The sequence below is a fragment of the Uranotaenia lowii genome, chromosome 2, assembly GCF_029784155.1.
Source record: "Uranotaenia lowii strain MFRU-FL chromosome 2, ASM2978415v1, whole genome shotgun sequence".
Lineage (NCBI taxonomy): Eukaryota > Metazoa > Arthropoda > Insecta > Diptera > Culicidae > Uranotaenia > Uranotaenia lowii.
Genome location: NC_073692.1, coordinates 243081171 through 243107499, shown reverse-complemented (window position 1 = coordinate 243107499; position 26329 = coordinate 243081171). Strand labels below are relative to the sequence as shown.

Below are 26329 nucleotides of genomic sequence, written 5' to 3'. Positions count from 1 at the left end.
ACACGCGCCATCTGCAAAGGTCAATTAACTTTTATCACCTTCGCGTGTTGTGTCTCCATCTGCCGGTAATCTGCCGTATTGGAGATCTTAGCTCAGCTCGTCAATTGATCAGCACCGTTTGTCAACCGTAAAAGTTTTCCCCATACACAGATGGGAGAAAGCATGAATGGAACAAACAACAAGAAGAAAATGCTTTGGAAAACAATGTTTCACGAACGCTAAACATGGGCATTGGCGCACGTAAGGTAGGTACCTATCTATGCAGCTATTGGTGGGAATCTTTCCGCAAATGATAGTTTTTCTCTGGGCTAGCGATAGCGAGAGACTTTCATTCATCAAATTAGCGCTATAGGTCTGTTTGATTGAAGATCACGACTAGGTACGTGTGCTCGCCTTTTCCCAGAACTCCAAATCATAGACGATCGATGACGGAGGCTACCGTTCAGAGGCTCGTCGGGTAACATGTGTAGGTACCTACTGTTAACTTGTCCCCGGTTTGTGATACCATTTTCAGTCTAGCTGTGTGATTCTTCTTTTCCTTTAGCGGCCTCGACTCGTTTGTTTTTGATACCTTCTGCTGGAAAGGTTTCATAACCGAAAATGGACATTTCGGCGTGACAGATAAAGAAGAAAGTTGTTAGCGGTCCGCTACACACTGATCGAGATAATGATAGTCGATTACATTATTTTCATGGGAAATCGGTCAGCATTATTATGATGTCAGTCGCAGCAGTGGGTAGAATCGAGTTTCATGAGATAGGTAGCTGCCCGGTTTTAATTGGTCAATTATCCGCATCATAATTTCCCAGGTTTTGTCCACGCGTGTTCTATCTATTATGGTCTACTTTACAGTACCAATGATACACGGAAGATTCAAGCCGGATATTCGAATAAAAGTAGCGATATTACTATACGAAACTAATTGTTTAAAAAACAAGATATGTAACATTCTGTATTGTGATGTGTTCTTTGATTTTATTTATTTTTTTTTGAGGCTTCAGTAATTTCTTAGAGCAAGTTCACTGGCGTTGGGAAAAAGTGGTAGAAATTTTGACATTTTGAAAATTTTACCATGCAAAAATGTTTTCAAGATCTTGGAGCGTTGTATTTTTTTTACAACACTGTTTCTATTTCAGCCGTATGTGATAGAAATATTGCTATTTTTGCATCACAGCATGCGAAAATACAACACGTGTTGTAAAAAAAAGGCCACAGATCTTGAAAATGTTTTTACATGACAAAATTTTCAAAATGTGCCGTAAGTGTCAAAATTTCTACCACTTTTCCCAACACCAGAGAACTTGCTCTTAGCGAACCAGAAATGGAATTGGAAAAAACTTATCTGATCGTAGCATGCCGAGACCCCTGCGGTTTTATCCGAATCGGGAAGCCCTTTCATTTTCCAAAAATCACAATCCAAACACCAATTTGAACATGGGACTTGAATTGTTAAAAGGGAAGAGAGAGTTTTGGGAGAAAGTCGAACTATCAGGAAAATAAGAATTGGTTAAGAAAATATGTCGGGGAACTTCGTAAAGTATTCGCTCTACGCAGTTCCGGTTAAAGAATGAATAGACGGCTGCAATTTTCTGAGGACCTGGAGCAGTTCGATCATTTGGTCTGAAATCGTTGATTGAGTCAGGTGTGTGGCTAAAATTTCAATTGGTAGAAGGTAAAACGTGAGGTGTTTTTATGGGAAAGGGATCACTAACTGGTTCTGGCCTAGATTTTAGGGTCGTACGACAGGCTGTGGAAATAAACCGTCGCAAACCGTCGCAACAACCGATTTGCAAAAAAGGTAAAAGTTTTGTGGGAGGGAAACGTGCACGCAATAATCCCTTATGGTTTCGTTAAAAGGTTTACCTGCGAGAAGGAGCTGACATGCACCCGACGTACGCACCAACAACACTTTCCCCTGACTCACGAAACAACAAAAATCACCACGCGGACCAACCTTTTCCGGAGCAAAATCCGCCGGACTCCGTCAACATAGTTCGGAACCCCCAGCTCAATTTCTAATTCGCCTTCAGCAACCACGGGACTCGAAATTGAACGGAAACGCCCGCAAAAATTAGTTTCCCACCATCGTCGCGACACTCGATGAAGAATGCCAGCACAACAACATCTGGGTTCGACATCGAGCGACAACACCGCTAGGTACCGCTTGTGCGGAAGCAACAACAACCATCACATGTTCGCCAAAACATCTCCGAATTAAGCCTGATTTCCCGATTAGCCGGTAGAGAACGACACCGAAACAGCCTGTATCAACTGCAGATGCCGTAAGTACCCTTTCCTCAATATATTTATGCGCATATATTTGGGTGGGTACTGAATTGTGTACAGTTTTTCGGGTCGTTGATCCTATTGTAATCTAATGCCGTAAGGGATATGCACGACCACTATACTTTTGCCCCTCCACCAAACCCGAGCGATTGCTAGCAGCCAATGTGGTCGAGCAGTGAGAGTGACAACCTAAAAATCTCCAACTTCCCAGATAACATGAGTTCAAACCTCGAAATGGAATAAAGTTTTTGTCAAGGAAATAATTTTTTTTGGAAGATTTGTTTTATTAACGGTGGAATGTCCTAAAATCGAAGCCTTATCTTTTATTGACAACTTTCCTGTTCAAGGCATTTCACGTTTTGCAGCAGTTGTTTTTTAAGGAGAGCGTTGGACTCCAGTTGTTTCCAATTCACATCTGACTTGAAAAGCGACTAAGATTGGTGGTCGGCAGACGCTCAACTGCTGATGCTTAGCGACGATGTCAGATCTTTTTTTGCCGACCTGATCTATTTTGGTTGATCAATTTAGGTTTTTCTAATATTTTGGATTTTTTTGAAGCACTTGACGCCTTTGGCGGAGTACTTTCTAACTTTTTGGGGAACGGTCGTTTCAGGAGAAGTATAGCAGAAGAAGCAAAAACTCGCCCATTGGTGGGTCTCATTGGCCGAGCAAACCATAACCAGGCTAACGGTCTCCTCAGGGAGCGTTAGCAAAACCTGCACAGTCTTCCGAGGATACACACTACGAAAAATCTGTAAAATCACATCACATGTGATGTAAATAAAAAGAAGCGTCATATATGACGGATTTTTCAGTCCTAGTTGGAAATTACATGTCAGTAAAATTTTGCTACATGTAAAATAAAAAATTATGTAAAATTTAAAAACGTGTAAAATAAAAATTATGTAAATTATAAAATCACTGAATATTGGAAAAAAAAATTCCAATAGGAATTTGTTTTGTGCCATTTATTGTTATTATGATTTCATAATTGAATTTTCTCCTTTCATAATAAAAAATAAAATCTTTCTATAATTATTCATTTTAATAAGTGGCAAATTTTTCTATATGACAAATATTTTTTGTTAGGAGTTACATTCTTACTTTTATTTTCTTCCCCGAAGTACCGGATCCAAAATTGAGTAACGTCGCGAACTCCATTCCTGCTTCGCGAAGATCTCCAGGAACCAGCAAGATCGATTTACTTAATCGCGGGAAAACTGCTTCAATAAAATACTATTGGACACGACTTGACGCAACACTTTGTTGACATTTGTATGTGCCTGTTTTCGACAGTCTGTATTATTACATGACATCATCGCGTTCAGTGTATTGTAATATTAAATGAATTCAAATTCAATGATCTATAACATTCCATGTCGTGTAATTTTAAGAAATTTCTATTTCAGTGCTGTTAAGAATTTTGTGCGACCCGAAAAATATTGTAAAATCACATCACATATGATGTAACGGAAAAAAACATCACATATGGTGGAATTTTCAGTGCGAGTTGAATATTACACGTCTATAAACTTCAACAGACGTGTAAAATATGAAAGACATGTAAAATATTTAAGACGTGTAATATTTAACTCGCACTGAAAATTCCGTCATATGTGATGCTTCTTTTTACACGGATAATAAACTCTACAGGTTGATATCAAAATTCGTATGGTTGGCTCTTCCATATCACCGATTTTTGGTTGAACCCATAATATTGTTCAATGAACGTCGATAACTACGAACAAACTAACGTTACAGTAAAGTTGATTTGGCTGTATGAGATTTCTCAACTGCTTATTGCTAAAATAGATCAACAGCTGGTAGATTTAGATATTTTTTCCTAGTCAATCTGATAGTTAGTTCTCAAACATCACTGATGCTTGACTAGACCTCCAATTTTGTTCAACCAACATTGATTTTCAAGACGATCAAGTAATATATATATATTTGGTTTAGGAATTCAAAAAAGTAAAAGACAAAGGAGGTGTTGGAGTTTTTTCAGGAAAAGTTGACCGTCACCAATACGCAAAAAGGTAGGTAATGCTTATTTCTTTTTAAAGTTTTTTTTGTAACATAATCTTACTGCGTTTTAGATACCTTTGGGCAAAGAGCAGCAGCGGGCGTACTTCGGATTCTCGGACCAATAATATCGCGTAAGTTTTCGAATATTTACATTATCATACCGGTCGGACTTTTAACGAAACCATTTTTTTTTTTCCTTTCAGGGCCATGATGTTTTACTTCCCCCAGCGAGTCTCGGCCATGAGACAAACAAAATCGGTTACAACATGTGTGTTTTATGAAAATAAATAAAAGTATTTTATTTAGAAAACAGAAATAACAATCGATTTTTCCTCCTTGAATTTATTACTATTCATATTTCAAATCTACAATTTTCTACATTCAGGTGGAATAGCAATTACGGTTAAAACAGCCATCCTATTGAATTTGAAGCATCGCTAGTTTAGCCATAGCCATGTTTGTGGCATCGGATATCCTGATGGTTGGCTTGATCGTATTTTAGGGTCAGAACAAAACGATCATATTTATGTTCAAGTAGACGCGTAATTTAACTGATATACCTATAGTTTTTTCTGCGTATATATGCGTTCATATGCTATGTAAATTTACATCAAATAATCGCGTTCCATGTCAAGTAATGTTTGTGTCATTAGAATTCAGTGCTGTTAAGGATTCAACTTTTTTTATTTTGTAAATTTACATTAATAAATCGCGTTCCACGTCATGTAATGATAAAGGCTTTCAATTTCAGTGTTGTTAAGGATTCAGATTTTTTTTCTGTGTAGCTCTCGCCTTACAACACATTTATCACCAGATATAAAAACACTACAGCCACAGTAATGACAGCTCTGTCAGAAGTTACATTTAACGATACTATGAAAAAACTATTTCAAAATTTTGCACATTTTCGAAGTAAAATAGATAACTTCACCTCCGGATGACATGCACCAATTGCACAAAGGAACGATTAAAACCTCCTGCACATAAATATCAAATTTTTGCACACCCATAACCCAGTTTTAAAACTCATCCACAAGCGCGTCCACAATCAGGTTTCCGGATACTCGTTTCATTTATATTCGAACAACTTATCACACATATTATACCTACTAAAAACAATCAATATTAAGAAACTGTCACGGACCCGAAAAAAATATGTGGGTTTAAGGTTATTAGATCACAAGGTTCTTTTACTTTGTCAGTAAGTAGGCGAGAAGAGCGCGGCGAGGTTCAGTGAATTTGTTTGTAAACATCGGTAAATTTATTTGAGCTGAGGGATTTGTTGGTAAACCTACTCCACGAACTCCTCAGTAGAACAATCAAAATGGCTGAATCGGGAATTTTATATATCGTTACATCTCATATATATACACACCTTGTGTTAACAGATTATCACCGATGATAATCTGTTACCACAAAATCAATTGGCAAAGAAAAAAGGGGGGCAAATATGGGGAAATAAAATGCAGTTCACTAATTGATGTGCATGGCTTAAGAAGCAGGGACGTTGACGGTTACTCAAATGCGTGAAACAATAAGAAGTAGTAGCGCTGCCGTACAAACAACGAAACCCGAAAACAGTTTACACATCGATCGAACCAGTACTCGCAATAGAAAACTTCAGTTGAGCCGGCCGTACATTTCCTTTTGTCCGATCGGGGTACGAAAAACACGTGCTTCGATCCATCCATGTATCATTTTATAGATCAATGCAAAGTCAACCTATCGACTTTGCTTCTTCTAGACAATAATACGGTGTGGGACAAATGGTCTTGTGCGGCAAGAAGTTTTCTCAAATCACGCTCTTGGTTCATTTTCAACACCTTTCATGCTTCCTAATCTGATCTATCCATCTATAATTTTCATTACTTTCATTTGATATTCTTCCTATTAGAATGTATAGTTCACCGAAATGCCATTAATCATTCAATTAAAATCATATAAATACACACCTTGTGTGCGATGCAATCAGGTCAACGCCTACTCCCTTTTTACCTTTCTCTTGTAGTTACACTTTTAAACTTTCAATTAAATTTGTATTGTAAAGTTACAGTTCTAATAACAGTACTACCAAATTTAGGAAAGTTAAACTCTTTCCCTCTAGCCAGATATTAATTGTTCTCAAACATTGTTACTTCTAATTTTAATTGTTGTGTAGCATTTTCCCTCATGTTTGGCCTTAAAATCCGTTAAATATGGTATTCAAAAGAAAGCCAGTAATAAATAGAATCAACGGAACAGACTAAAAACTTTAGAGCGTTATTAGAAAAAAATATACCAGACTCTAGTTTCATTATTGAGAATATAATTTCAAATTTCGATACTCTCTAGAGTATAAAGTTTGCATCCAGATCTGAAATTTTTTAGGTAAAAACTGATTATGAAAAATAAACATCGTTTTTTTTATCTATAAAAACAAAATGAAATGCTAGAATTTATCAAGATTTGTTTTATTCGAGTTAAAACGAGATGAAAATGAAAGAAATTTTGGATAAGATTTATTGGACTCAACTTTGCTTTCTCACTATCAATTTGCATAGTCAGAACCTCAATAGAATTGAATATTTGCTTTCTTTTTCTGGCGTCATCCAAGAAAGGGTTTTCCAAAATATGATATTGAAGATTTTAATTCATTCTAAAATTGTTGAAGGCTGCAAAACGATTCGACTTGTGCCTTAAGAAATGTCAAAGATTTCATTTGGGAGAAATCTTTTTCAATGTTTCGTCAAAATTCCCGTACTTTGCAGAATTTTAAAAAATAACTGACAAAAAGAAACCTTCTTTAATTTTTTTTCTCAGAAGTCAAATCTACTCGTGGTCTTCTGAAAAGTTGTTCATTGAAATTAAACCTTTTTTTCACAAAATGTTCTATAGTTAAAAAGGGCACAAATTTGTATAATGAACTTGTAATTATTTTCAGAAATTATCTAATAAATTCGACTTGATAGAAAAAAAAAACTAATTACATATTTGCAATCAGCGTCCACAAATTAATTCCTCCTAATTCCTTGATAATTAATTCCTTCCTAATAATCAAGCTCTTGAATTCTTCACAATTTGGTAAAATGTGAGTTTTGTTGCCTTGGGTTATTAATTGATGTTCTATTAGATCGACGGTTTCTAGCTCTTTAACAGCAGCAACATGAGCATTTTTGGACACAAAAACTATACCTTATTTATAACACACCCGATACCTGAAATGACAATCGCATCGTACCGAAACCTCAGCGCTTACTAAACATTCCAGTTAACTCGGTTGAGTATCCATTACTCGCGCACCGGAACTACTACTGAATTGAAACCGCTTATAAAATAGATTTGTAGTACAACAAATCGCTGCCATAATTGACATGAAGTGCACTAAAGCAGTATGAGCTAATTTGGGGTTGTGCGCGGTATCAACGCCTCTCGAAACCAGCAATTACTTATTCTCTGTTCGACCGCGGTTATTTGTTAGGTTATGTACCTATGTAGGTACTACAGTGCCCCTCATCTCCCGAAGCCGGGCGAGCATTCAAACCGCGATCGCTTTTCCCCCTACCTATCTTTTTCTGCCGCTGCGCTGGTTTGTCTCTTCTATTTTATTTCCCCATTCATCAGCAACCGGGCCGCTGAAACTGCGCAAATAAAAGTGTGAATGTGGAAACGCGAATTGTAGGACTTTCGATCTCGTTTTCCAACCAGTACCAGCACCACATCGTATTTCATTGATAACTAGCACTTGGTATAGCTGGCTGGAGTTTTTCCATTTCAGCTGATCCGAGCGATTGCGCACTTTCGGTAAGCGGATTGTACAATATGGGAGAATTGGAAGAGATGTGATTTTTGGATATTTTTAGATTTGCTTCTGCCAGACTGCACTTATTTGGGTCTGTTTGCACTTTGCGGCTTCAAAAATAGCTTATAAATTCCTATCTTTAGACCAAATGTTCTAATCGTTCGACGAAGGCTAGTCGGTTTTGTTTGCATAGTCCATATCCGTTGCATGCGTCTTTATAAGAGCGGTTTCTATCAGTTTCGTTTGCATAATCCATTTTCGTTGTATGTGTTATCATTAGAAAGATGGATGGTTACACAGTAAATTATATTTGCTGGTTTTTGTCCCGTTGAATTTCCAGCAAAATTTCCAGCAATTTTGCTGACACGGGGTAGTATTCTAATGTAGGTTTGCTAGTTTTTTTCGAAAAAAAGCGGGACACAGCCAAAAAACGGGAAATTTAAGAAATTTCTTAAGCATAAAATTGTATAGCTTAACTTATACGTATACCATCAGCCAACGTTGTTCATAGAAAGTACACCAAAGTTTTTTTTTTAAACTTCCATCTTTATATACTTTAGACAATTGTGTCGAAAAATGTGGTGTATAATGTAAGGCAATTTAATTAACATTCCTTCGAAAAAATTAACTTCTATAGTTCTATAATTGTTTGGCATTATAAATAAGTTCGTGTAGCTATTTTATTTTGTGCATGTAGATCGACCATATGAGTTAAAAATATACCAAAGAATGAGTGTTTATAATTAAGAGTGTATCTGTCAAACGCACACATGTGGAAGCAAAATAAACAACAATCAACAAATTAAAATAACAGCAACCAAAGAAGACAAATTCATCGCTCAGTTCACCATCGCTGTGGAAATAGTTTGTGGCACGAATCGCGCCATTTGTTCGCATCCCAGAGTCGTAGCCAGGACAAACGATTAGATTTTAGAATTGCGCTGATCATAAGGGAGCGTGAGTAGGCCCCAGCGGAAACGAAAATAGAGTCCAGCGAAAACTAAGATTGAAGACAGCACCAGGTTTGAAGAAGACGACAAAAGAAGAAGGCGGAAGAAACCATTCCATCAGGACATACAAGCCATCACGATTGGCTTCATCCGACCGACGGTGGAAGCAGTAATCGGGAACAGGCAACGACCTTTAGTGGATTTCGCAATCCACTGAGGGTCGTTGCCTGTTCCCGATTACTGCTTCCACCGTCGGTCGGATGAAGCCAATCGTGATGGCTTGTATGTCCTGATGGAATGGTTTCTTCCGCCTGTAATTTTCATTTTGGTATCAAAGTATGACAGTGCCATAAGCTCCCAGCTAAAATATTTTGTTTTCTTTATTTCCTCAAAACCAAATATCCTTCAGATAATTTTGAGCATTCAAAATTTAGGTCTCCGTATGTACTTTTTCACTCAGGCGATAACTTCTTTCCTTACACTTGGCGCATTTGCTCTTTTCAAAATTCCTTGCCAATTTCTTCCTATGTTTTTCAAAAACTTTCACCCTTTTTAACAGAACTGTACTTCCAGTCGTGCGTCAACTTTAAAAAGGGTAGAAGTTTTTGAAAAACATAGGAAGAAATTGGCAAGGAATTTTGAAAAGAGCGAATGCGCCAAGTGTAAGAAAAGAAGTTATCGCCTGAGTGAAAAAGTACATACGGAGACCTAAATTTTGAATGCTCAAAATTATCTGAAGGATATTTGGTATTGAGGAAATAAAGAAAACAAAATATTTTAGCTGGAGGCTTATGGCACTGTCATACTTTGATACCAAAATGAAAATTGTAATGAGGTACAGAAGGGAAGTATTGTAGGATACAGATTAGACAGTGGAAAGAGCAAAGCCAAAAGTTCATGGATTCTGATTCTGTTCTTGGACCATCTGACGGACAGAAAAAATCGGAAAGCACGGACTACTTAGATTGTAGCATATTTTCAGCGAAATGCGCGGACTAAATTTCTTTAAGAAGTACAGCGATCGTGCGGAAAGGTCATTCTTAATTCGGATTTTCTAGTGCGAGCATCAACAGCCTAGAGAAGACGGCTAATAAAGGCTACAAAATATCCTGGGTTTACGACAAGACCTCGCGATTTGTTTTCAGTATAAATCTATATATATAAAAAGCAATTTCTGTGGGTTTGTTTGTTTGTTTGTTTGTTTGTTTGTCCTCTATAGACTCAGCCGTCTTAAGAGCTAGAGAGCTAAAATTTGGCATGGATGCTCATTAGGACCAGGAATGATGAAAAATGTTTTTAGATTTTCGGAAGACCCCTTCTGAAGGGGGTCGTCCATACAAGACAAATAGTGTTTTCGCGATATTTACGTTATTTATTGTCGGATTGTGATGGAAATTTCCACATGAGGGTTTCGAGAGAAGCTCAATTGATTTCAGGCATTGCATTTTGGGTCAGGGGTCGGCAAAATGGGTCGTCCATATGAACTGTTTAATGTTTTTGCGATATTGGCGTTATTGTACATAAGATTGAGGTGAAAATTTGCACATTGGAGTTTTGAATGACAAGCAATCAATTCCGGGTGCTAAATGCAGAGTCGAGGGTCATCCAAAGGGGTCGTCCATATCAAATGTTCGCTGTTCTTGCTATATTGACGTTATAGTGCATCGGATTCAGATGAAAATTGGTACACGAGAGTTTTGAGGGACGGGCAATCGATTGTTAGTATCGAATTTAGAAAAAGGGGCCGGCAAAAGGGGTCGTCCATATTACTTTTAAGGATTTTTGTGATATTGACGTAATTATACATCAGATTGAGATGTAAATTTGCACATAGGAGTAATTAAGGACGAACAATTGATTCCAATTATTCAAATCTTGGTCAGGGATCGGCCAAAGGGGCCGTCCATACTTAGTTTTCACTGTGTTTTAGATATTGACGTTATTATACATCGGATTGGAATGAAAATTTGCACACGAGAGTTTTCAGGGACGGGCAATCGATTTCTGATATCAGAGACCGTAAAATAGGCCACCGAAAGCGGATTTTTAGCCATCATTGCATTGTTATGCAACGATCGAGTCGAAATTTATACACGGGGGTTGCGACGGTTAATTGATTCATGATTTCAAATAAGTAGCAGACGACAGAAAAAGCGATCGTCCAATATTTTTGCAATTATTGCTAAACAATGCATCCGGAAATGCATCTTGAAAATGCTTGGCAATTGCTATTCTTACAAACTGTTCATTGCATTTTCCAAATTGAAAGCGAAACGGAGTTCGTACGGGATCAGCAAGTTGTTCATAAAAATTATTTTCGTTGATTAAATTGTTTTTTTCTGAACAGGTTCATAGTTCATGCAGTAGAGACCTTTTCTGTGACATGTCAATCGCATTACTCAGTAAAAAAAGTAACAAACAGGCCTTAAAAAGAATAAAAACAAAAAAAAGCAAAAAAAATAAAAAATAAAAAAAGAAAAAAAAACAAAATAAAAAAATAAACCAATTTAAATTTAAATATGAAAATAAACAATTTATTTATTAAATACTAGCTAATCCCGTACGAACTTCGTTTCGCTTTCAACTTTAAAGCTGATGATTTTGTATTTGGGTGGTAATTGGGACGCATTTTCACCAAAAAATTGCTTAAAATACTAAACAGAATTTGTAAGCGACCTACTTGCTTGTCTACCAAACGGAAATTTAAAATAAGAAATTGTCTAGATCTCGTGCATAATACAACAATTATTGCAAAAACATGAAATAGTAAATGTGGACGACCCCTTTTTCTGTAGTCTAATAGAAAGTTTGTTATCAGGAATCGATCCTGCAAAACTCTCGTTTTTAAATTTTTCCTCGATATAATGTCTAACAACGTAATTATTGCAAAAAAATCGAAAATATTAAGACAAACCCTTTTACTGATTCCTTGCCAAATTTGACATGTGAAATCAAGACAATAGGGCTTATTCAGAGTGTCACGTGACGTGATGTGCAAAATCGTCACATCGTTGTGCCGACTCCAGAAACCATTCTAGGCTAGAAATTTCAGCTCAAATGTCCTGTGATCGATTTTTGGAACTCATTCATACTAATGTTTCTTCTCTGAAACATTTCCTGGAGTCAGGATTAAAAAAGTGAAATTTTATCAGTCACGTCACTCGACTCGCAGATTAACCCCTAATTCTAATTCTAATTTGTTTATTTAGAGAGGATTTTAACCGACATGGTCATTCTTCCTCTTGATAAAAGGTTTACAATATTTACAAAAACTTAAATTTTGTGAAGTAAATTAGCACTTTTAAGAAACTGTATGAGATTATCTTCGTTAACTGTGTTCAATGCTGATACGATATCGTGGTCGATACCACTGGCTCGCCTTTCCTTCGCGTACAATCTACGCGTACAATAACGTGGGCCACTGTCAGCGGCTCATTGCAGGAAACGCACATTTGGATACCCTTAGTGAAAAATTCCAGGTGTGTAAGTAGGGTATGTCCAATTCTCAATCTGGTAAGGGCACGTCGTTCCAAGGGATCCTCTCTATCCATCCATCGTAGAGTATTGTTTTTTATTCTTCTTAGAAACAGCTGCCGGTTACTTTGCCATTCTTCTTCCCATTTAATTCTCAACTCTGATCTCACCCAGGTGATAACGTCGTGAGCTGGGATTTCAATTGACTTCCTTGGTCCGTTTCTTCCTTTTGCTGCCAATTCATCCGCTTTTCTGTTTCCTTCGATGCCAACATGCCCAGGAATCCAGCATAATGTGGCACTTAGTTTTTTCTGCTCTTCCTCAGATTAACCCCCAATATAGCAAAAACAGTGAACAAATAATATGGACGACCATTTTTGCCGACCCCTGTCTCGAGATTTGAAATCTGAAACAATTGAGCGTCCCTCAAAACTTCTATGTGAAAATTTTCCAATCCAATCCAATGCATAATAACGTCAATACCGAAAAAACATTGAACAGTTTATATGGACGACCCCTTTGACCTCTAAATAAAAATTCGCCTCCTGAAATCAATTACTCCTTCATTGAAACTCCCTGGTACCAAGTTTCCATCTTAATCCAATGTATTTAAGCATTAATATCGCAGAAACAGTGTTAATATGGACGACCCCTTTGGCCGATATTTGACCCTGAGTTTGAAACCTGGAATCGAATCTACGTATCAAACCATGCAATCGTTCCTCAAAATACTCTTTTGCAAATTTTATCAAAAATAAATCTATAATAACGTCAATATCGCAAGAACATTGAACGGTCGATATGGACGACCCCTTTTGCCGAATCCTTCTACAAAATTTGATAACTGGAATCGATTGTCCGTTCCTTAAAATCCCCGTCTGCAAATTTTCATCTCAATACAATGCATAATAACGCCAATATGGTAAAAACATTAAACAGTTGATATGGATGACCCCTTTGGCCGACCCCTGACCCTGAATTTAATACCTGTAATCGATTGCTCGTCCCTCAAAACACTCATGTGCAAATTTTCATGTCAATCCAATGCATAATAACGTCAAAATAGTAAAAACACTGAACAGTTCATATGGACGACCCCTTTTGCCGACCCCTGACACGAAATTCAATACCTGGAATCAATTTCTCAACTCTCAAAACTCCTATGTGCAAATTTTTGTCACAATCCGACAAAAAATAACGTCAATATTGCGAAAACAATATTTGTCTTGTATGGACGACCCCCTTCAGAAGGGGTCATCCAAAAATCTGAAAACATTTTTCATCATTCCTGGTCCTAATAAGTATCCATGCCAAATTTCAGCTCTCTAGCTCTTAAGATGGCTGAGTCTATTGTGGACAAACAAACAAACAAACCCACAGAAATTGCTTTTTATATATATAGATCTAGTGAATTCAAGCTTATGTGTGATTTTATACTTGAAAGTTATAAAAATGAAATTTCATTTTTTTTGAACCGATATTATCCGAGTTGAACCGGATATTTGATAGAATGTATTCATATTTTGTAAGTTAATATTCTATGTATTTAATTCTTTTTAACGTATTTTATGTATTTAAGTAAGCTCCTTCCTGACAGGTAAATCTTCCTTTTGTTTTAGTAAGCTTAATAAATGCGGCGACTCAAATGTAATGCAACTTTTATTTGAGGAAGAGCTTGTCATTATACATACATATCATGGAAAGCTTTGGTGGAACATGCCTTCATGTTTTTACAATGAGATGTTATCGAATGATTAATTTCATTGATGATGTCGAAATTCCTGTATCTTTAGAGATGGTTTGGAGTATGTATGGACTTAATAAAAACTTTCAAAATGTCTTAGAAGAGCTTGAAAAATATAAAAATTGCATCAAAAGATCATTAAATAGTGAAATCATTTGAATGCGAGAAAAAGATTATGATCAATTTAATGACAACGAAATTGACGAATTAGGAGATAATTTCAACAACTCCTACAAGGTGCTTCCTTTCTGTTGACTTTAGTCGTGCTTTTTCCTCCATGGGAGTAGTAAGGCTCCGTCAATCCAATACCGAGCCTTTTTTTTTGGTCGCCAGCAGTGATGTTAACCTTAGAGATTTTGAGTGGATCTTCCAGACTTTTAAGCCTTCCGCCAGACATTTTTTCAGGTTTCCAGACTTTTTACATTTCTTCCAGACAATTCCAGATTTTTAGGTTTAGCCATGAGTTTTCAACAAAACAAAAGAAATTTAAAATGTTCCAGATGTGAAATTGTACGGAATGATGAGGATGAGGTTTTGAAAAGTGTAAAAGATGTTTAGAGAGTAAAATTCTACGGGAATATAAGTGAAACAGGGCGTTAAGCATAGCACGTCGACGCCCATGCAATTGATAGTCACAGAAAAATCTGTATATTGTACGATTTAACGAGTAAAGTAATGAGCATTTAAGTATCCGCCAAATTAAAATCTGGCGACCAGAGTTGCCAACTGTTTTTTTCAAAAAAGTCTGGTAGATTTGAAACAAATGTCTGAAATAGTCTGGTGGTCCTTTTTTGGTTGTCAGATCTTGATTTTGCAAATAGTGTCCTGCTCAGTGCTTTCCTCGTATAATGGCCATTTGATGTTACTTTTAATAGCTGCGGGCGGGGGAGAGTACGTGCTGTGCTTATCTCCCTGTTTTAAGCATATCTCCATAGCATCCTCCATTAAAATATATATAAAACGCTATGGACTCCTTATTCTTATCATTTCCTGCCATTACACCATGAGCATTTTTAATTTTCATTGGGTTGTATTTATGACAATTTACGGTCAATACCAAATGTTTGGAATTGTCTGGAAGATATGTCAAAAGTCTAGCCTCGAATGACAATTGCGTCCTTAAAATCCTATTGTAAGATGAATTCCTGAAAAACAAATAAACATCTCTGAATCGTTGTCCGGTTCATGCGCTTAAGTTGAGCGGCTCAATCTTCTAGGAGATTTCACTTAGCCAGTAGCTACGTTGGCGTTCGATGATGTATACTTACATACACACCAAAAATTTTCGAAAATTAAACGAGACAGAAACGCTTCAACACCTAATTGTTTTCTCTACCTAATTCAGATCAGATCTAATTTTACATCATTTTTTATCTAAACTACACACACCACCAAAATTTACACTTTTGAACGAACGTTAAGCTCGAAAAGATTTAAATTTATTTCATAAGGGATGTATTTTTATGTTATGTGAATGTAAAAACATTGAATAATTAAAATCAAACAGTCATTGACTACCCCTGTGACCTGTGACGCATTCAAGTAGTTTGCCGCGGGTTGGAATTGAGGGACATAAATAATAACATAATGAGTTTATAATGAGTGTAAACCGTGGAAAACTAAAAAGAAAAAAAAAATTATGAATGTAAACAGAAAGAATGAAAATCGTCAACAAATCTGCCGGAGAATGGCATATTTCCGCATAAAGTTGTATGAAATGTTTCATGAAAAAATGTGTCTATCAGATTTGCCTCGAATATTGCGCAAGGTAGTTGATCTTAATTCTGAACTAAAAAGGATTACCACCGGACAGTGGAAGTGACAGAAAACGATGATGGGAACACCCGCATCAAAAGCTGCGATAGATGAGCTTATCCGAAAAACTGTGAGTAAAAAATCCATAGACTAGCAATAAAAGCAACCAAGAATTTTATTTTACAGTTTCCCTGCCGCCGCATTCGGGTTTCAGTTCACAACCCAATGGACGCTCCAGTCGCTGGACAATTTCAACCTAAATTAGAAATTTTTTTGTCCAAATGTGACCAATGGCTTTTTGTAAGGAATTAGTTCTACTGAAAGAGATCTTTGTGAGAACTGTTATCGGATCTTAAACCAGAAATGCCTCAAAATATTCTCTAACCATAAGCGAGGTCTGCACGGCACTTCACTGCCGTTATCACGGTAATTGCATGACTCCAGCAACCGGTCTCCTGCTGCATTTAGTTCAGTATTCCCGTCTCTGGTGCACAGCGTAGGAATCTTCGTGAATACAGTGGCCACGAACAATGCTGGTGACGCATCCTATACACTTTTCTTTCACCCTTGTACAGCTCACGTTCACTTCACTTTCCGTTTCCATTGTGGGGGAACGATTTTGTTTGACCGGCTATGTTTGGTTTGTTTCAGAGATTGTTTGTGTTTTGTTTACTTCTACATTTTCCGCTCCCGTACTGCAGGATATCGGTACGGGATACGGAGGAGTGAAAATTGAGCATCTTACTTAGGGGGTATCCATAAACATCGGAATATGTATTTCTCACTTCCAGCCTCTTTAAACCAACCAACAATTTAAAAAAAATAGAAATGTAAATACACGGTTTCACCACATCATAATATCTTGAATTCAAATGTTCATACTTTTTGTAAAATTTTATAAATACCTACTAATTTCAATAAGTCCCATTTTTCATTTTTTCCATTTCCGTACGCCCATGAAAAACTTTCTCTCCCTCCCATTCGAAAAAAATCTCTTCATTCTCCCGCATAAGTTTCATTTGTTTTGATTTGGATATTCTGATTACTTCTGATCAACTTTACAGAACGACGGAATAAATCATTCCGAAAGATAAAAAAGTGGCCCACAAGTGACTTCGGTTCCGGCTAATAATGTTGGCTACTCTTGACGATAGGTTGCTTTACCTTAGAAAAGATGCTGGTATTGGCGGCTGCGTTCAGGTGAGTTTTTTAAGTGTATTAAGTGTAAACATTTAGTGTTCAGAAGTGAAAGTTTCATATATTCCAGCTTTCGGAGGCTCAGGCGGTGCGGTTCCGATACCATTCGAAAACAAAATCAATGTCGGCAACTTGCAGTGAAACGTTACTACCCAATCGGATATCCACTTCTGAAACTCATCAGCTGGGTGCTGTTCAGGTAAAATATTTCTTTCATTTGTTATGTCCGGTGGTAATCTTTTCAAATCTTTTTATAGAATGTGCGACAATAAATTTAACAGGAATTTGCGACGCAGAATAGCCCCATTCCATGCCTTTTTCAACATTAGTCGGAATGGTACCTATCTGAAGAAGTTGGCCGTTTAAAAACTTCCGGTGCACCAATGGAAGCCAACGTAACGAAGGTCTACCCGGTATCGGTCCAAGTCTACAACCAGGAAGCTAAAAATGGGCAAGGATCTAAGAAGATCGTGGGTCTCGCCATGGTTTTCCTAGGAAAAGGGCAAGTACTATGATCAACATTTCGCTACTTCCATTATGGAAATTACAGTTCTGTTGATAGATTTTTTTCAACTTTGGAATTTCATAACTTTTTTGTTTGTGAATATTTCAAACATTTTATGAAGGATAAATAATTATCCTATGAAATTTGGCGTTTCTTTGATGTTTCTGTGTGACTTGAGACTTAACAAAAAAATGTTATTTTCTTATTGAAATTCACTCAAGCCTAAATATCTCAGAAATCACGCAATACCTAAGTTAAAATTCTACAGAGCAAATCTTAGAAGATAAAACTATCATGTGGTACAATTTTTGGGCATTCACCGATAGATGCAATTTCAATATAATTTCGGATGAAAAGAAAATATCTACTTAGTAAAAGGTTACAGCAGTTTGAAATTTAAGTTTAAATTGCAGCACGGAAACTTTGTATAGAATTATGAACGGCACTGTAGTTTGTAAATTCCTTCTCGTAAACCTAGTTCCTAAATATTAGATGATGGACGGATAAATTTCACAATTATTGTCGGTTTATGTTGGCTGTTAATTTATTGTGAAAATGTAAACAAAATCCAATAAAATTTGATTTGTTCTAATTGTGTTTAGATTTATTGCTATGCGTTACAATATCACAAATTCTTTCTCATTTGGGGATGACCATTTCTGTTATTTTTGAAAGGCAAGAAAACAATTTTTTACCCGCCGCTCTGAAAATTCAGTTGTTAGTATTGGAATATTACACGCTCTTAGTTTTACAGCTTTTCTTGCATGTAAAGAAATCCCTGTATTGATGTATTGATTGGACTCTGTTGAATTCTATGTCGAAATCAATGTAATTTTATGTGAAATGCGATGATATATTTATGTGCATCCAGTTTGACATAAAGTTATATCCTTTTCGATGTAATTTTACGTCTCCGATTATTTATGGCTTCAAGCGTTTCTGTCTTCTCTAGTGTAATTTTATGTCAAAAATGATGCTTCAGTTTTGTGCATCCAATTTGACATAAATTTACACCAAAAAATTAATAGTGTGTACCATCATTATTCACAAACGAAGCGGGTGGCAATCGTAGAGTTTTGCATAATTATTTATTTTATAATTTCGCTCGGGAGCAGGTTTTTCTTTTTGCTAGTCCGGATCAACCGGATGGCGGGCGGAGCTCACAGGTGTTTACATGTGGGCTTGCATTCCGTTGGGAATTGCTCAATTCGAGCACGCTTCAACAAACCGTCCCCTACCTCACTACTGGTTCCGCGATCGGCTGCAGTAGGTTTTCCCAACTTGAAGCCGCAATGACAAAACATCCTGATCTTGGCTAGGCATGGTCAGAATTCCACTGACTCTCACTATCATTTTGGAAACTTTCGTTACCGTGAACACAAAGTTGCTGGTTATTATGAGGAGTCAAGGGTGGGCGATATCTACGTGAGATTGATTGTTTTCTATCGTACGAAGGAGATAACTACAATAAGGGAATTTAACTCAATTAGTCAATAGAAAGATTGAACTAAATGTACTTAATTCGAAGATTGATTTGTAAAACAACTGTAGTCAAAAATGGAGACATCTACCATACGAAAGCATACATGCGAATGTATCATGTTTGACCGTGCTTTCGAAGCGCTAAGATCAGCTGTATGTCCCCAGAGGGTGAATGCAATGAATGGTCCGGGGTGTAACTTTGGCAACTCCATAACCTCCCAATGACGACTTCCATAATAAGTGGTGCGCCTCTCTTTCCCCTTCCCATCTCCACCCTGGTCTCTCGTTGGCTGACCGGTTCGACCTGAGTCTTACCGAGTTGTACATCAAAGTCAGAGAGCGAAAAAAAAAATTAATATTGAGACAGGGTTCAGGTTTTTTTCATCTTCTGTACGAGCAAATTGTCTTGAGGAGGTAATACATACATACATATATGAACGTGCAACAATAGCAACGTGTCATTGGAGATGGTACGACCGCACGTTTCTTCTGATTTCGGTGCAGATGATCAAACACAAGTTGCACGTTCCTACCTTAATACATTACCTGTTACGAGAAGATGAGCTCATAAAATGATGGCCCAGCTCAGCTGTATGTAATCTTGTTCCATTTGCGAAGATAATTCAGTTGTTTGGCCGCTGTTCGGTGACATGTAAATTTTCAGGTTCGTCACGATCGATTCGTTTTACGAATTCATAGCTATTTAACTTATGAAACGAAATGTGACAACACATGAAGTTTGCGTGTCTATGAATATATGCAGACATAATCTATTGTATTAGATTCTATTGACATTGTCACATGGCCCTCAGGAAAAAGTTAAAAAGCGGAAATTGTCCACATTTCAACATGTTATGAAGTCATTAAAAAAACATAACTTAGTATGGCGGATTGATTCAAATATTTACCTTGAAAACTTCATATTGGTTTGAAAACTCTTCCTTCACCAATACCAAAATTTTTCAGAAAATCATAGTATGTTTTTGAATAAAACTTTATATAATTAAGTAACTTATCACGCATGTTTATGATCTTTTTCTAACACACGTTTGTATACATTAAATTTCATCCGTCAAAATTTGGTTTTTTATAGTGTTAACCCCTGAATATATGCTGCATCTTCATACTTATTCTTATAATAGCTTAAGTGACGGAAAAAGTTTTAAGTTACGGTCTGACAAACCATAACAATACTGCAACTAGTGTTTGAATGCCTTAAGGCTTTCAAGGCTGGATAAATATTCATATTATTTTATGTTTTAGAGTAAATAAAAAAATACTAAAAATTACTTTGATGATCGGTTGCCGAAAATAATTCTGTGTTTTTGCGAAAAAAAAATTCTGACTTCCTGTGATTCTACCCAAAAATTCTGTGATGGTTTTCTGTGTTGCTATTTCCATTAATTTTATTGAAAAGTCATTGGGTCAAATTGGGTCTTTTTTACATTCTACTTGAGAAAAATCAATCAACACTACAACTCTTATCATATTTTTCCAATTTGAAGTTAGAAATTCAAAATGAATATGGACATAACAATTTGAATTTTGAAAAAGTACAAAATTTGAAAAAAAATCTGAGAACTCTGTGGATTTTCTGGAAATTCTGTGTTCAGTGACACATATTCTGTGATGAAATTAGCTCCAAAATTCTGTGAAATTATACATTTTTTTATAATTTCGGCCACCTTGCTGTGGACATAATTCTTTTAGAAATCATTGAAGTTCAAAAGTGTTGCATGGGATTGACACTACCCCTAAATGACCACTGAACATTTCTGTTTCTGACGAGTCATAGTTAAAAAGTTGAATGTTTTAATGAACGCATTCTATAATGTATTTATCGTTATTTTAAATCAAACACATTTTCAATTTTTTGACAAAAAAATTAGAAAAATTAGAAAAGAGCTTGTTGATTTTAATTTTTGGTACAAATTCGGTTCATCTTTTATTTTTAGGAGTAGTCAAAAAAAAAAAATAATAAAAAATAAAAATATACATATTTTGTGAAAATTTTAGGACCCAAAATTAAAAAAAAAAACAAATCTTTGCAAAGTGGACTTTTTTCAAAGATCGCGTTTGCGGAAACTTTAAAGTATTTTAGACCTAAAGTGTTTTCGTAACATTTTACCTACATTACAAGTTCTTTAAAATGAATTTCTGATAAAAGTGATCTATCATTTTTTTTGTAATTTTCATTTTAGAGCAATTATGTATCCAGAAAGTTTTTAGATTGTAAAAGATGTAGTAAGTTTGTTCAAGACGCCAACATCGTAGAAGCTAACCATCAAAAGTTAGAAGGGTTCAAAAATAAAAAGTTAAACCTCTTCCTTTGTAGCTTTGTAATTGATTTGAGCTAGTGATTTTCAACGGTTTTTCCACTTCACAACAATGCGAATACTTACCAATGGGTTCTTTTGCACATCAAATGTGATTCTGTAAGGAAAATAGAAAAAAACGAATAATCAGAACCAAAATATAAAGCTTTTATAAAAAAAGGCTATTTTTAAAAACGAATAAAAAAATGTATTCTCAATTCATCCCATTCTTTAAAAAGCAATAAGATGAGCAATTATCAGATTCTGAAGCTTATATCTTTTTTTGAATCTATGCATTTTTTCTTAATCAAATATTTGATGTAAAACTAAAATTAACTTGAAATTTAATTACAGCTTAAAACCTTCTATAATTCATGTTTTGAATTTTTATGTATTTTAAATGAATGACAATCTGATTTAAAATGATGATTAACAAACAAACATAATCGGAATTAAAATATGCTTGCGAATACATACATAATCTGTGAACTGAAATTAAAATCCAAGTCTTAAATTTGAATCTGGAATCTGATTTCCACCCATCTTTTAACTCCAAACATCAACCGATTTTTTATATAATTCATAGTCTTGGAAAGCTTGCAACATGACTCAAATATGATTTCCAGACAATATTCAGCTACAAGCATTCCAAAGTTATTCAAAGTCAAAGATTTAAAAAAAATGCTTCGGGAAAAAGTGACAAAAACATCAAATATGAAATTGTACGGTGATGGACATACGCGGAAGTAAGACGAAAAAGTCGTACATAATAAGAAAATAAATGTTAAATCGAAATATCCAAATGATAATATGTCCCTCTCACTTCTAAAGAAGCGTATGGGGGACCCAAATGGGCTTAAGGGACCATTACAAAAAAGGCTGTAAGTTAAGTGCTCGAAAAAAAAAATCTGAAGTAGTCCCAGTAATCAAATTTTGAAAAGTGAATTGGAAAGTTGAGGTAATTTGTGACATTTTTGCATCTTTAGATTAATAGAACACGAAACTCAGAATTTTTGACGACTATTCTAAGGTGTTTTGAAATTTTTATCAATCTACATTTTCTGAGACTATTCTAAACCTAAATTCGGTTCGCACTGTATGTTAACGCAAAAATGCACAAGAAAGGCAATTTCATACCGATTCTAGTGATGTACACACCAAAAATTTTCGAAAATTAAACGAGACAGAAACGCTTCAACACCTAATTGTTTTCTCTACCTAATTCAGATCAGATCTAATTTTACATCATTTTTTATCTAAACTACACACACCACCAAAATTTACACTTTTGAACGAACGTTAAGCTCGAAAAGATTTAAATTTATTTCATAAGGGATGTATTTTTATGTTATGTGAATGTAAAAACATTGAATAATTAAAATCAAACAGTCATTGACTACCCCTGTGACCTGTGACGCATTCAAGTAGTTTGCCGCGGGTTGGAATTGAGGGACATAAATAATAACATAATGAGTTTATAATGAGTGTAAACCGTGGAAAACTAAAAAGAAAAAAAAAATTATGAATGTAAACAGAAAGAATGAAAATCGTCAACAAATCTGCCGGAGAATGGCATATTTCCGCATAAAGTTGTATGAAATGTTTCATGAAAAAATGTGTCTATCAGATTTGCCTCGAATATTGCGCAAGGTAGTTGATCTTAATTCTGAACTAAAAAGGATTACCACCGGACAGTGGAAGTGACAGAAAACGATGATGGGAACACCCGCATCAAAAGCTGCGATAGATGAGCTTATCCGAAAAACTGTGAGTAAAAAATCCATAGACTAGCAATAAAAGCAACCAAGAATTTTATTTTACAGTTTCCCTGCCGCCGCATTCGGGTTTCAGTTCACAACCCAATGGACGCTCCAGTCGCTGGACAATTTCAACCTAAATTAGAATTTTTTTTGTCCAAATGTGACCAATGGCTTTTTGTAAGGAATTAGTTCTACTGAAAGAGATCTTTGTGAGAACTGTTATCGGATCTTAAACCAGAAATGCCTCAAAATATTCTCTAACCATAAGCGAGGTCTGCACGGCACTTCACTGCCGTTATCACGGTAATTGCATGACTCCAGCAACCGGTCTCCTGCTGCATTTAGTTCAGTATTCCCGTCTCTGGTGCACAGCGTAGGAATCTTCGTGAATACAGTGGCCACGAACAATGCTGGTGACGCATCCTATACACTTTTCTTTCACCCTTGTACAGCTCACGTTCACTTCACTTTCCGTTTCCATTGTGGGGGAACGATTTTGTTTGACCGGCTATGTTTGGTTTGTTTCAGAGATTGTTTGTGTTTTGTTTACTTCTACATTTTCCGCTCCCGTACTGCAGGATATCGGTACGGGATACGGAGGAGTGAAAATTGAGCATCTTACTTAGGGGGTATCCATAAACATCGGAATATGTATTTCTCACTTCCAGCCTCTTTAAACCAACCAACAATTTAAAAAAAATAGAAATGTAAATACACGGTTTCACCACATCATAATATCTTGAATTCAAATGTTCATACTTTTTGTAAAATTTTATAAATACCTACTAATTTCAATAAGTCCCATTTTTCATTTTTTCCATTTCCGTACGCCCATGAAAAACTTTCTCTCCCTCCCATTCGAAAAAAATCTCTTCATTCTCCCGCATAAGTTTCATTTGTTTTGATTTGGATATTCTGATTACTTCTGATCAACTTTACAGAACGACGGAATAAATCATTCCGAAAGATAAAAAAGTGGCCCACAAGTGACTTCGGTTCCGGCTAATAATGTTGGCTACTCTTGACGATAGGTTGCTTTACCTTAGAAAAGATGCTGGTATTGGCGGCTGCGTTCAGGTGAGTTTTTTAAGTGTATTAAGTGTAAACATTTAGTGTTCAGAAGTGAAAGTTTCATATATTCCAGCTTTCGGAGGCTCAGGCGGTGCGGTTCCGATACCATTCGAAAACAAAATCAATGTCGGCAACTTGCAGTGAAACGTTACTACCCAATCGGATATCCACTTCTGAAACTCATCAGCTGGGTGCTGTTCAGGTAAAATATTTCTTTCATTTGTTATGTCCGGTGGTAATCTTTTCAAATCTTTTTATAGAATGTGCGACAATAAATTTAACAGGAATTTGCGACGCAGAATAGCCCCATTCCATGCCTTTTTCAACATTAGTCGGAATGGTACCTATCTGAAGAAGTTGGCCGTTTAAAAACTTCCGGTGCACCAATGGAAGCCAACGTAACGAAGGTCTACCCGGTATCGGTCCAAGTCTACAACCAGGAAGCTAAAAATGGGCAAGGATCTAAGAAGATCGTGGGTCTCGCCATGGTTTTCCTAGGAAAAGGGCAAGTACTATGATCAACATTTCGCTACTTCCATTATGGAAATTACAGTTCTGTTGATAGATTTTTTTCAACTTTGGAATTTCATAACTTTTTTGTTTGTGAATATTTCAAACATTTTATGAAGGATAAATAATTATCCTATGAAATTTGGCGTTTCTTTGATGTTTCTGTGTGACTTGAGACTTAACAAAAAAATGTTATTTTCTTATTGAAATTCACTCAAGCCTAAATATCTCAGAAATCACGCAATACCTAAGTTAAAATTCTACAGAGCAAATCTTAGAAGATAAAACTATCATGTGGTACAATTTTTGGGCATTCACCGATAGATGCAATTTCAATATAATTTCGGATGAAAAGAAAATATCTACTTAGTAAAAGGTTACAGCAGTTTGAAATTTAAGTTTAAATTGCAGCACGGAAACTTTGTATAGAATTATGAACGGCACTGTAGTTTGTAAATTCCTTCTCGTAAACCTAGTTCCTAAATATTAGATGATGGACGGATAAATTTCACAATTATTGTCGGTTTATGTTGGCTGTTAATTTATTGTGAAAATGTAAACAAAATCCAATAAAATTTGATTTGTTCTAATTGTGTTTAGATTTATTGCTATGCGTTACAATATCACAAATTCTTTCTCATTTGGGGATGACCATTTCTGTTATTTTTGAAAGGCAAGAAAACAATTTTTTACCCGCCGCTCTGAAAATTCAGTTGTTAGTATTGGAATATTACACGCTCTTAGTTTTACAGCTTTTCTTGCATGTAAAGAAATCCCTGTATTGATGTATTGATTGGACTCTGTTGAATTCTATGTCGAAATCAATGTAATTTTATGTGAAATGCGATGATATATTTATGTGCATCCAGTTTGACATAAAGTTATATCCTTTTCGATGTAATTTTACGTCTCCGATTATTTATGGCTTCAAGCGTTTCTGTCTTCTCTAGTGTAATTTTATGTCAAAAATGATGCTTCAGTTTTGTGCATCCAATTTGACATAAATTTACACCAAAAAATTAATAGTGTGTAACTGCATTGGCGGTAAATAAAATTTTTTTACGCGGTTTGAAATCCGTCGATAACGTATAGGACATGGAATGTTCTCGCTCAAAAAACGTGTTGATTCGCGAGAGCCGTATAGAAGAACCGTATCGAAGACAAAAAACTTTGTAAAAAGAAGTCGTGTTAGAAAAACTAAGCAAAATCAAACCGCGTAAAAAAAAACCTTAGTGCATGACTAACTCAACTTCAGCTTTCTCAGGCACTAAGTGTTCGAACGCCTAATAACTGACTTACAGTGTTTTTAATGTTTTTCAAGTAATGCTGAATATTGTCTGAAAATCATATTTTAGTCACGTTACAAGCTTTCAAAGACTACGAAGTATATAAAAATCGGTTGAGAAACAAGAGAGTTTTAACGGAAAATGTTAATTTTATTTATTTACTTGGTATTCCGGGAAAAGTGTTAGGGGTA

At 35.9% G+C, this 26329-nt stretch overlaps 1 protein-coding gene across 3 annotated transcripts in view; it reads right to left on the bottom strand.

Annotated features, from left to right (window-relative positions):
• LOC129743863 (rho GTPase-activating protein conundrum) overlaps positions 1–26329 on the bottom strand; it is a 352674-nt gene that overhangs the window by 217967 nt on the left and 108378 nt on the right. For all 3 annotated transcript variants that reach the window (XM_055736074.1, XM_055736076.1, XM_055736075.1), the window contains exon 3: positions 21599–21629. The gene's annotated coding sequence lies outside the window, so the exon portion shown is untranslated. The remainder of the gene's footprint in view (positions 1–21598; positions 21630–26329) is intronic.